Source organism: Jaculus jaculus, chromosome 1 (genome assembly GCF_020740685.1).
Source record: "Jaculus jaculus isolate mJacJac1 chromosome 1, mJacJac1.mat.Y.cur, whole genome shotgun sequence".
Lineage (NCBI taxonomy): Eukaryota > Metazoa > Chordata > Mammalia > Rodentia > Dipodidae > Jaculus > Jaculus jaculus.
In genome coordinates, this window is record NC_059102.1 from 177,121,213 (window position 1) to 177,133,646 (window position 12,434).

Sequence of the window (12,434 nt, forward strand, 5' to 3'; positions counted from 1 at the left end):
CTGTATATCTGGTTTGGTAGGAGTTTGAGTGTTCTCTGTTATTTCCTTCACCATTTTTCTGGTACCAGGTTCACCAAGAACGCAGCACTCTTGCTCATTTCCCCACTCTTGGTTTCAGCTGGGCCTGTGATGAGGTGCGACAGGCTGATTCTCTTCTCAGGATCTGCGTACAACTGGAAAAGAGAAGCAAATTCTCTAATGGAGAGTGAAGTCAGCACCAAATAAATGGGACAATTGTTATTTTAGAGAGAATTTAATAGGTGTAGGCCCTCTTGTAGCCCATGGTTGGTAGGAGCTGATAATGTAGTGTGGGGTCATTTTTTGGATGTGGTTCTGACTTGTTTCCCAGCTCCAGCTATGGGTTCCATTCCACTGAGCAGTTCAGTTAGCCAAATCAAGAGCAGTTGGTTACCCACCATGGCTATGTGCCACTACTGCCCTTGTGTGAGCATTGTCTTAGGTTATTTGCTGCTGAGTAGCTTAGACCATAAGTTGCTTAGACAAATGTTGGTCATTTCCCCCCAGTCACTCATGTAGCAGCTTCTGGCACTAGATGAACTAACTGTGTGGGGACTGACTCTTCCAACTTCAAGCCAGTTCATGTCCCATACCAACAGCATATGGTGTCTTTAGCAGTAGGGTTTTATCATTAACCTTTGGTGGGTCATCAAGTACTCTGACAGAAATCTGTCATCTTTTGGGAAACCTTATAGTTCTCTCTGATTAACAGCTCATTGTGGATGTTAGTCACATGCTGGTACTAGGGGTTTCAGGCCAGCACCAAGGAAAAGAAGGAAGAAAAAGATAGGTAATATAAGTGAGAAGATAGAGTAGAGAGAAGAGGGAGAAAGAAAAGGGAGAGAGAGAGAAACAGGAGATTAAGGTTGGTCTTCATTGTATCCTCTCCAGGGTCCTGTGATTCAGGTGTTCCTTCTAAGGACCTGATGAAGGTTCAACTAGTTAGTCTGTCTTTTAGGATTGCTGTTTGGGTCCAATTTTGTGTCTCTCTCCCACATCCTTACCTTCCCCTGCTGCCCCAACCTCCCAAATATCTGGGCCTCGAGATGCTTATTAGGTATGTCAGTATCTCAGGTAGGTTCAGGTTAGGAGTCACAGATGAGTGAGACCATGTGACAATTATGTTTCTGTGATTGGGTGGGTTCGCTGACAATGATCTATTCCAGGTTCAACCAAATTTCATTGTGTCATTTCTCCTTACTGCTGTGTAGAATTCCATTTTGTAGATATACCACATCTTGGTTGGGTTGATTCTAGCTGTTATGAGTTGAGCAGCTTTAAATATGATTGAGAAAATTTCTCCGAACTGAGACATGGAGGTTTTAGGATACATTCTCAGAAGGGGAATAACTGGGTCTGTTGGTAACTCTATAGTCATCCTTTCTAGGAGTCTCCATATTGCTTTCCATAGTGATTGTACCATCTTACATTCCTATCAACAATGAATAAGGATTCCTATTTCTCCACATCCTCTCCAGCATTTGTTTTCATTTGATTTTTTTAAATGTTTGCTATCTTTACTGGGGTAAGGTGGAATCTCATAGTTGTTTTCATTTGCATTTCCCTGATGATTAGAGATGATGAATATTTTCTGAAGTGTCTGTTTGGCATTTGTATTTATTCCTCTGAGAACTGTTCTTTGCCACATTTTGTGAGTGGGTTGTTTGATTTTTTTAGTGTTTAGGTTTTTGAGTTTTTTGTAGATTCTAGAAATTAGGTCTCTGTCAGTTGTACAGCCATCAAAAGTTTTCCCATTCTGTGGGTGGTCTATTAGTCCCCTGGGGGAGCACTAGCCTGCTGGCCTCGGTCTGTGCAGTGTACATGTATGTGGAGGAGAGGGTGGAGCTATGGTGGTCTGCTGACTCAGGTCCATGCATGGGGGTGAGGGGCGCTGGTGGCCAGTGGGATGGTGTTTCCTCTGGACGTCCCCTGGGGGTGTGCTAGACTACTGGCCTGGGTTTGTGCACTGGGGTGGGGGAGGCGGCAGTGAGTGTTCCCAAGCCCGGAGGTGCCCTAGGAGCTATGCAGGCCTCCTGGCCTGGGTCTATGCATCGTGGTGGGGAACAGCAGTACGTAGGATGGTGTTTGGGAGCCGGGAGGCATGGGTGGGGTTATGCTGACCTGCTGGCCTGGGTGCACGTAGGGGGATGGTTGACGTAGGGTGACAGTCAGTGGGATGGCGTTCATGAGCCTGGAGGCACAAGAGGAGCTGTGCTGGCCTGCTGGCTTGGGTTTGCACACAGGGGTGGGAGGTGCAGATAGTGCATTATCATTCTCCTGGGTGGAGCTGCGCTGGCCTGGGTCCGTGCATGGGGAGGGGTGGTTGGGGGCAGCAGCGAGTGGGAGGCATTCTCCAGCGTGGAGGTGCTGGTAGAGCTATGCTGGTCGGCTGGCCTGCGCCCCCTTGCCTGTGTTCACTGCAGGAAGAACCTGAGGCTGGAAGTACGGCTAGGATGGATGCCTGAGGAGATTGGGGACCTGGTGGGCTACCCTAGAGTGTGGGAATCAGCTGATTCCCTTCTTTGATCCTTGCACCCTCCCACGGGAGGGCTATTAGAGTCTGCTCCCCCCTGGACGACCCAATGAGCCCTTCATGTCTTCCCTTTCCTTTCCCAGGAAGTGCGGTGTGGTTAGGCGGATGCCAACTTGACCTGTAGTCCCATAACTCAGTTCTTGATGGCTGAAAAGCTGTTTTGTGTTTACAAACACATTTTATTTGCTCATTCCTCTGCTTGTGGATATGTAGGTCGGTTCTCTAATTTAGCTACTGTGAAGAGTGCTACAAAACACATTCATGTGAATGTGTATCTGCATATTTTGACTTGGAGTCCTTTAGATCAATACTGGGGAATGGTATGTAGCTGGTCATATAGTCCATATTTTGATGAACACCTCCTTGAAGACATACTATTCTATGCTCCCTTAATATGCTTTTTCTTTTTTTAAATACACCCTTTTACTAAATGCAGTGATTGATCTGTTTCATGTTTATAATTAGGCCAAAAATAGGACTGTGTGGGCCTTTGGCTATTTAATGGTCATGAATGCTTTTTAAAAATATTAAAATATCTGTGTTATGAGTATATTGGAATAAGTATAATATAATCCAAATGGTATTTATATTGTATGTATTTTTTCTTCTTATCTTAGGGAAATTTAGTTTTATCAAGGCTTCTAGGAGCATTGTGACCTCTTGATACTGCTGCTACTGTGTCTTAGCAAATATTACAGTCCAGTCCTTTGTTATGTACTAACAAAAATTGTTTCCATCAATAGAAGAATGGATTAAGAAAATGTACGCTTTCTCACTGGAATGTTATTCAGCCACAAAATTAATGAAATCCTACAGTGGAATGTTTAGCAAAGAGTAAGAAATCTTTATCAGACTCCCTCCCCTAAAGTTCAGGGAACACTGTGGGAAGGATGGCAGAAGAACATAAAAGCCAATGATGATGAGGAGGAGCACTTTGCAACACTGTCTTGCAGACACAAAGTGGCCATGGCACTTGGCATCACAGCTGCTAAGGCTACCTATAGAAGCCCTGCATAAGAGGATGGAAAATGATGACATCACAATAGAAGAAGGGTTTGCTGGAAAGAAGAAAGGAGTCAGTGGAGAGGGGATTTAGGAGGGGGATGAGGGAGGGACTGGTATATTGTTCTTATGTATGAAGGCTGTTAAGAAAATATTTAAAAGAGAATGAAATCCTATCATTTCTCGCAATATGGGTGGAACTAGAGGACATGGTATAAGGAAAACAAATCAGGGGCAAAAAGCAAAATGTTGCATGTCCTCAACCATATATCAAATGCAAGATGTTTGATCACATAGGGAGTGAGAGTGGAACAGTGATGTCTACAGACTAGAAAGGAGAAGGACAAAAGCTGCAAGGTGAGATACTGAGCAGCAAATACACTATCACAGAAACAAGAAATTCCCAGTACAGCAGGGGTCATGGTTCACAGAAACTACTCACTCACTTTATACTGAAGCAGAGAAGATAAACACAAACAAATGAGAAAAATTTAATGGATGGAAATAGTTGTTGCCCTGATTTGGTCACACACAAGGTCTGCATGTACTCTCACACTATACCCATAATAAACACAATTATTAGCCAATTAAAATTTGATACAGAGAGGACAATTGACTATCAAAAATTTAATTTGAGAAGAACAAATCAACATGAGTCAGGGCTAGATATTTTTATCTAAGAATGAAAGTTATAGGACTTATTTATCACCAGATTTCATTATTTGGTCCAATAGTCTTGTCATAACTCTTTTCATCTCTTTGTTTCTAAGGGTATAGATTAAAGGGTTCAACATGGGTGTTACTAAGGTACAAAACACAGTCACAGTCTTCTCCATGGGGAAGGAAGTACAGGGTCTTAGGTACAGATATGAGCAAGGTACAAAGAATAAGATGACCACAGTGATATGAGAGGCACAGGTGGATAGAGCTTTGCGACGCCCCTCAGAACTGTGATTCCTAAGGGAGCGCAGGATGATGACATAAGAAGCAGCCAGCATAGAAAAAGTGAGAAAACACAGTGACCCGCTGTTGGCAGCAATTAGGGGCCCCAGAGTGTGAGTGTCCGTGCAGGCCAACTCCAGGAGCAGAATTAAATCACATATAAAGTGATCAATAGTATTGGGGCCACAGAATGGCAACTGTGCCATAAACAAAATCTGTATCCCTCCATGAATTACCCCAAAATCCCCGCTGCCCCCACCAGGAAAATACACACAGGTCGGCTCATGATGGTCATGTAGTGCAAGGGCTTGAAGATGGCTACATAGCGATCATAGGCCATGGCAATTAACAGGATGATTTCAGCTGCAGCAAAAACGTGTTCAGCAAAAAGCTGAGTCATGCAGCCATTAAAGGATATGGTGCTGTTTTTTGAGATTAAATTCAGGATCATCGTGGGTGCTATGGAAGAGGAGTAGAAACCATCGATAATGGACAAGTATGACAGGAAAAAGTACATGGGAGAACCCAGGGCTGGGCTGATGAAGATGGTGACTGAGATGAGCCTGTTACCTGCCAGGGTGATCAAGTAGATGACTAAACACACAAAGAATAAGAGTTTCTGCAGATCTGGGTCTTGGGTCAAGCCCAGGAGGATGAATTCTGTTACATTTCCCATCCTTCCCATCCATTCATTCAAATTGTAGGTATATGGGGATGTGAAAAAAATTTATGAAGTTATAGTATTTTTAAATTCAATACAAAACACTTCATTATCTCGTGAATTCTGGTTCCTGAAAGGGATGGTACACTTTTACTCCTACCTCTGTAGATAGCATAGAGTTTTAGAGATGAGCAGTAGTAGGTCATGTGACTAATAAACACTACAATACAACAGTGTTTTTGTAACTATTTTCTTATGTTCCTCTGAACAGTCACAAACATGGCTTTCTCTCATTGTTATGCTTTTTAGACCAAAAATCAATGTCAATTGTTTTGAAGTTATACCTGTCTATTAACAAGCATATTTAGGGTTATGAATACAATATGGTATTAAAGTCGGGTTGTATTGGATAATGAAGATACAAGTCATGTTAAAGCCATACAGCCTGGGTTCACTGGCCCATGCCTCCCTGTCATATCACACACATAAGAGAGAAGAACAGAGCTGTGCACAGAGATTTTCCTTTCTGGAATCAAGGAGTTATCATCACAACAGCGAATTGGCATACGGTATTCAGCAGCTCTAGATGTTAGACCGGGGTCTCTAAGGTCCCTTCTTACATGGTCTTTTTCTCTCTATCTTTGGTTGTTCATATCCAGATGGTACAAAGTCCCGTTTAAAGTTTACATGTTCCATGGGCATGCTGCCACACGCCTTTAATCCCAGCACTCAGGAGGTAGAAGTAAGATGATCACTATAAGTTCAAGGTCAGCCTGGGACTACAGAGACTATTCAAGTCAGCTTGGGCTAGAGTGAGACCCTACGTCAAAAATAAAATAAAAGAGGGCTGGAGAGATGGTTTAGCGGTTAAGCGCTTGCGTGTGAAGCGTAAGGACCCCGGTTCCAGGCTCGGTTCCCCAGGTCCCATGTTAGCCAGATGCACAAGGGGGCGCACGCGTCTGGAGTTTGTTTGCAGAGGCTGGAAGCCCTGGCGCGCCCATTCTCTCTCTCTCCCTCTATCTGTCTTTCTCTCTGTGTCTGTCGCTCTCAAATAAAAAAAAAAAAATTAAAAAAAGAAAAGAAAAGAAAATGTTCACATATTCTAAAAACAAATCGTCCTTGTGGTTAAATTTTTCTTGCGTATGTGATTGTCTTCAGGACTTCAGAATTTTCTACTCTCCCCTTTCATTTTATAATTGCAATTACGTGAGATATGAAGTTAACCTTCATTTCCTATTAAAATGAGATGGTTATCTAAGATCATATACTTTTCCATTTTGGTATAAAACCAGCCAACATAAGATGAATTTTGGGTTTCATTGCTAACTGGAACAAACATTGGAGTTATACAAAAAGTGTTATTTTCTTTTAAATGATGTAGATGTGGATTTTCCAGAGTAAGTTAGTTGTTACCAAAAAGTAGGAGGGACGTTAATATTCTTGTGCCATTTTATTCTTCTCTCCTCAAACCTTTCTAAAAGTCACACTGCACAACCGCCCCCCTTCCCCACATACACATACCTACCCAAATTTCTTGGTATAGAGGTCAGAATCATGATATCTCAGTTCAGTGAAACTGAAGAAAACTACACGTTTCTTTCAGGAAAATTAGTCCCTGAGTTATTTTCTATGTCTAGGTGGCTCTTGAAGGTGATGACTGATAATCCTTCTCAATGAATTGAGTTCACAAAATCTAACTTTAAAGCATCAACATGGCTGTCACAAAAAGGAGAGAACTGTACAAATCACAAACACAACTGTATTAAATAGTCAGGGGTACACAACAATCACAGTCTTTAAAAAGTGATGTCAATCACATGCCACAGTATCTCATTTGACAACACTGCAGATGGCATTCCATCAAATAGTATTTTCACATGATTTGCCCACATCTAGAATTCATAGCAAAATACTCAAATTCAAATCAAATATATAAGTACTAAATCTACTTTAGCAAGAGTAATTAAGCTAAATCAAGTTATTTTGCTCAAAACATAGATAAAAATAAGATTACTTTTCACTGACCTGTGTTTAATTTACTGTGGATTCCTCTGCTTTAAGATTGAGCGCAGGCATTGTTGGTTTTATTTTTCTCTCTGCATAGACAACACATTTCCAATGGACTCTGAAAACCAACACTGAAATTATTATCTATATAGACAATTCTCTAAGTTTGATAATTTTGTTTACTTGTTTTTCATTATCAGTCAAGATTTAATTGGAAAATGAACTACTTCAGTAAGGAACTTTGATAGTTTTAAGATTAAATTCTGATTCACTTTGTTGCTTACATGCTTGTATAATCTTTGAATTACACTCAATCCAAAGTATATATACTGGGGAAAAAGCCAAATTACTCATATCTAAAAACTGTGTATTCAATTGCAAATGTATAATGAATCAAATCAGCTTGATTGGACGTTGTTTTCTCTACCAATGTGGGCAAAGCTCTCTGTTCCCTCAGTAGCATCCACATTGTGGAGAGAGAATTCCTTTCATCCCAGGGAATGCTGGAATCCTATCAAGATTAAGAGTATTGCCTCTTAAACAAATCTTCCCCTTGTTGATACATGCTCTGCTCTCATCATGGTTCACAAACCCTCCTCTGTGATTCTTCCTTATTTCTAAAAGGTTTAAATAGATTTTCATGTATTGAACAATCTCTTAACACTCTGCCCTCTCAGAGGACTTGTAATTGTTTGTGCTGAAATCTTTGCCAAGACAGGAGTCAAGGTCATTTGTTTTCTCCCACTTGGGTCCCACAAACATCATCATCAGTGGCTAGTTTTAGAAATGCAATTAGGGTGCATTTAAAGATGTGTCTAAGCTGTAGTTTGAGTTATAATTTTGAAAACTTCCCGGGGCTTCTTTCCTAATTGCAACATGATTGAGCCTGGCCTAGAATATGCAGTATTTATAGGACTCATTCATCATCCAAAGAATGGATTTCTCTCTGAACACATGGCTGTCCTGAATGAGATGGTTGTTTTAGGAATAATAAAATGCAACAGTTCAAGAATATGCACCTGATTTGCATTAGAAATGGTGACAATTCAATCAGTGACCCCTTCAGTTAAAGGAAATAGATGGCAGGATTCCCAGCACCAAATATAGGACAGAAGTTGTCAGAAGTTACAGAAGTGTCAGCCTTTTTAAGAGTAATTCCCAGTGTGCCATTCTTGCACTGAGTTCAGGGTGTGCATTTCCTCTCTGCTGCACAAAGAGGACACAATGCTTCAGACAGGGGCTAGTGGGGAAATCCTACACTGCCAAGCCTTCACATACAGATGTATTCACAGGGAGGGAACAGACCAGAACTCTAAACGTTATTTCTGGAGTTTAAAAACATTTTATTCAAGAGAGAGAGCTGGGCGTGTTGGCGCATGCCTTTAATCCCAGCACTCGGGAGGCAGATGTAGGAGGATCACCGTGAGTTCAAAGCCACCCTGAGACTACAGAGTTAATTCCAGGTCAGCCTGGACCAGAGTGAGACCCTACCTTGAAAAAGAGAGAGAGAGAGAGAGAGAGAGAGAGAGAGAGAGACAGAGACAGAGACAGAGAGAGAGAGAAGGCAGATAGAGAGAAAATCAGCACACCAGAGCCTCTATCCATTGCAAATGAATGGCAGATATATGCACCATCTTGTGCATCTGCTTACGTGGATCTTGAGGAATCAAACCTGGGTCCTTGGGTTTTGCAGGCAATCACCTTAAGTGCTAAAACATCTCTCCAGCTCTAGAGTTTTTGATTTAATCTAGAGTTTTCATTTAACCTTTTACAGATCTCGGTTGACCACAGGTGACTGAAACTAGAGAAAAACCACAAAGGCTTACTCTAAGTATTTAAATGCTAAAAAATACTCCTAATTATGTATATGTTACATTTAATTTATTGCCTCTTGAGTTTTTCAAATTATATTGAGCATTTAAGATAAGATCTACCATTTTACCAAAATTTTGAGAATACAGGATGGTACTATTGGACCATGTTCAACCCAGTATGGATCTCCAGAACATCTTCATGTTGGACAGCTGAATCTTTATACCTGTGGAATGGTCACTCTGAGTTACCCATTTTTTCTAACTTAAGACAACTAAACTTGTGCTCTCTGAGTCTAGATATTTCAGATAACTCATGTTAGTAGACTAACACTGTATTTGTCTGTCTGTAACTGGATTATTTCAGTTAATTTACATTTCTCATGATTTTCCAGATTGTGGCTGGAAAAAGGAATTCTTTTTTTCTGACTACATAGCATTCCATTGTATGTATATCCATACCATATTTTCTTTCCATGGTCATCTAATAAAATGACATCTAAATTATACTACCAATTGACTATCATGAGTCATGATCCAATGAGCATATCGGGTACTACCTCTTACATTCTGTGGTTTCAATTCTTTTGGATTGAAATAGGATTTGTGCTTTGTGTGATAATACCATCTTTAAGTTATTCTGTACGAATCCACACTGTTTTCCATAGTCAAAACACCATTTACAGTTGCTCAGGACAGCTTGGTTCCAGAACATGCCAGAGGCTAAGTCTACATGGGCTGGCCTGGCTCTGGGGAAAATCTAAAGCCTGGTGGTGGATAGTCCTAGAGAACACACCACTTGTGCAGCTGTGGAGCCTTGGGCATTGCCCAGAGCAAGCCTGAAGCCCTTCTCCCTTCTCTCTCCTTTCTGCATGGCAGGGGACTGCTTCCATACTATTCTAACTGGGTCAGGGGAAGCGAGGTTCGTGGACTCCATACCTTTCTCCCTTATCTTCTTCAATGCAAACATGATTATTCTGGGTCATCAGTTTACCTTCTGAAACCCCTCCCAGAAGATTTTCAGATTCGGTCTGTTAACCCGGGATGCTTGATCCTACGATAAAGGCCTGGCCCTTCTCCTTGCCTGTGGGCTCCCAATGTTCCAAAAGTTCACCTGCCTCTCTGTGGGATTGTCTCCTGGACAATCTTAATACCACTGACTTAAAAGGAGACATAAAGTCCACGTGCCTCATTTTGACTGCATGTAAATGACCACAATATGAAATTGGACCAATGGTTCTGGCTGGACTGAAAATGGTACATTTGGTTTCCAAATTATTAAAGACCTGGATAACTTCATAGACTGGAATGGAATGGCAAGGGACAAGAAGTGTCCCTTATTTAGCCTTTCTTCTACCTCTCTTCTGTCCCTGTCTTTGCCCATGATCTTTTCTCACCTAGGTCCTAGTCTGTGATGAAAACTCCTTCATTGACTCATTACCTCCAAGGAGCCTCCCTTCCATCCTATGATGACCCTTCCCTTATACCCCATTACCTGCCTTGTCATGTCCCCCAATTCCCTCAGCCACCTCAATGCCCTTGATTCTTTCAGCTTGGCAACTCACTCACCACCTCTCCCCGACCAACCCACTACTTTCCAAGCACTCACAGGAGCTGCTTTGTGCTGACTTTCCCTTCCTTCACTGTTCTTTGCCTGGCCTTCACCAGTCATAGGCACTCTTGCCCTCTCTTGAGAGGCAAGTAGTGAGGGTACTGTGCAATCCATTTCCCCTTCTCCATGTCTGGTCTGACTCAAGTGGGGAACTCTTTGGGTACTTTTCTGAACATTCCACTCAATATCCAGTTCATATTGTCCAGTCTTTTAATCTGACATTGTATGACACTTACATTTTCCTAATATCTACCCTTTATACTGGATGAAGAGGAACACATTTTGAGGTTGTCCAAAACTCATTTTGACCATCTTCATAGTTGGATGCCAGCCCAGAAAACAGTATACACCATGGCTGGTCCCATGCAGGGCCCTAATTGAACTTATTAACTGGGAGATGAGTGACTTGCCTGAAGGCATCACACGACCAAATGCCTCCTGATAGGATAGAAACAGGCTGATAGGTAACCAATTAAGAAAAACTTAGAGAGATTACTCAAGAATCTATGGAAAACCTGGCCTTCTCTCCTCAAGATTAGAACATAGTAGCATCACCTCTGTATTCCCTGAGGACCAATCTTCAGTTACAGCTTTATCTCAAATCTGTCCCAATATTTTCAAAATGTTACAATGCCTAGAAGAGAGTCCACATACTTCAAGAAGGGACCTTCTCTATGAGGCCTTTCAGGTGTTTTAATAAAAGGAAAAGCATAATCTCTAAAAACCAAAAGGATTCATTTAAAATATCAGCTGTCTCAGCAGTCCAAGTTTCATCCTGAGAGTCATAAGGAAATGACTGACAACCAGTCCCCTGCCAGCTGGTAGCCTGTTTCAATGTGGTACTTGAGGGCACTAGGCAAAAGCATGCCCTAACCCAAGGCCATCTTCACAGCCACTCCCACTCTGCAGCCAACGGGGGACTGGAAGATAGGCAGTCCATATCAGGAGTCTTACTCACATCTGAGGTTCCTTACAATGTCTGTTTCCTCCTTCCTTCTTCTGTCTAATGATCTCCCCTCTTTGTTGGTGCTACAACAGATGACTGTAGGTGCTCAGGATCCCTTCCCCTACATCAAGTGAGTCCATGGAGCCCAAGGTGGTCATGAGGTAGCAGGTAAGAACATTTTTTTTCTTGGATATTGGGGCGAGCATATCTTTTTAACTGATTATAAGGAATCCACTTAAGCATTCTTTTGAGACTTCTCAGTTATAGGCTTGAAAGTCCAACAAGAATCACCATCTCACTCTCCTACCTGTTTGCTCCCTTTATAGGATTATTTTTGAACATTCCGTTCGGTCATTTCTAATTATCCCTTCCCTCTACTGCATGGGACCTTCTCCACAAATTAGCAGCTGCTGTCCATATCTGTATTGGTTAACAATTCCCAATTCGTTTTCTCATGCCGTATTGAAGCACCCACCCCCAACTCACTGCACTCATCCCGGATGGAGCCACTAATTGTCCCTGTGATCTGGGGTAGTCGCCACCCTATCAAAATTCCCACTGTGCCCCATTAAAAATCTTCCTTTAAGACCCTTCCCACTCTATCACTGTTACTCCCCACCACTCAGCCTAGAGGGCTCCAGGGCCTTGAAGCACCCACCTTCTGCCTTATTTCTGTTGATATTTCAATTCTGAATAAAGCACCCTTTTTTTTTGTTGTTGTTGTTTGTTTGTTTTTGTTTTCTTGAGGTAGGGTTTCACTCTAGCTCAGGCTGACCTGGAATCACTATGGAGTCTCAGGGTGGTCTTGAGCTCATGGAAATCCTCCTACCTCTGCCTCCCACATGCTGGGATGAAACGCATGTGCCACCAAGCCCGGCTGAACAATGCACCTTTGATGGTTT

General features: G+C 42.0%; 1 pseudogene; it reads right to left on the reverse strand.

The window, feature by feature from the left end:
- Positions 1-4,251: 4,251 nt before the first annotated feature.
- LOC123463629 lies at positions 4,252-5,180 on the reverse strand (annotated as a pseudogene).
- Between the last annotated feature and the right edge of the window lie 7,254 nt (positions 5,181-12,434).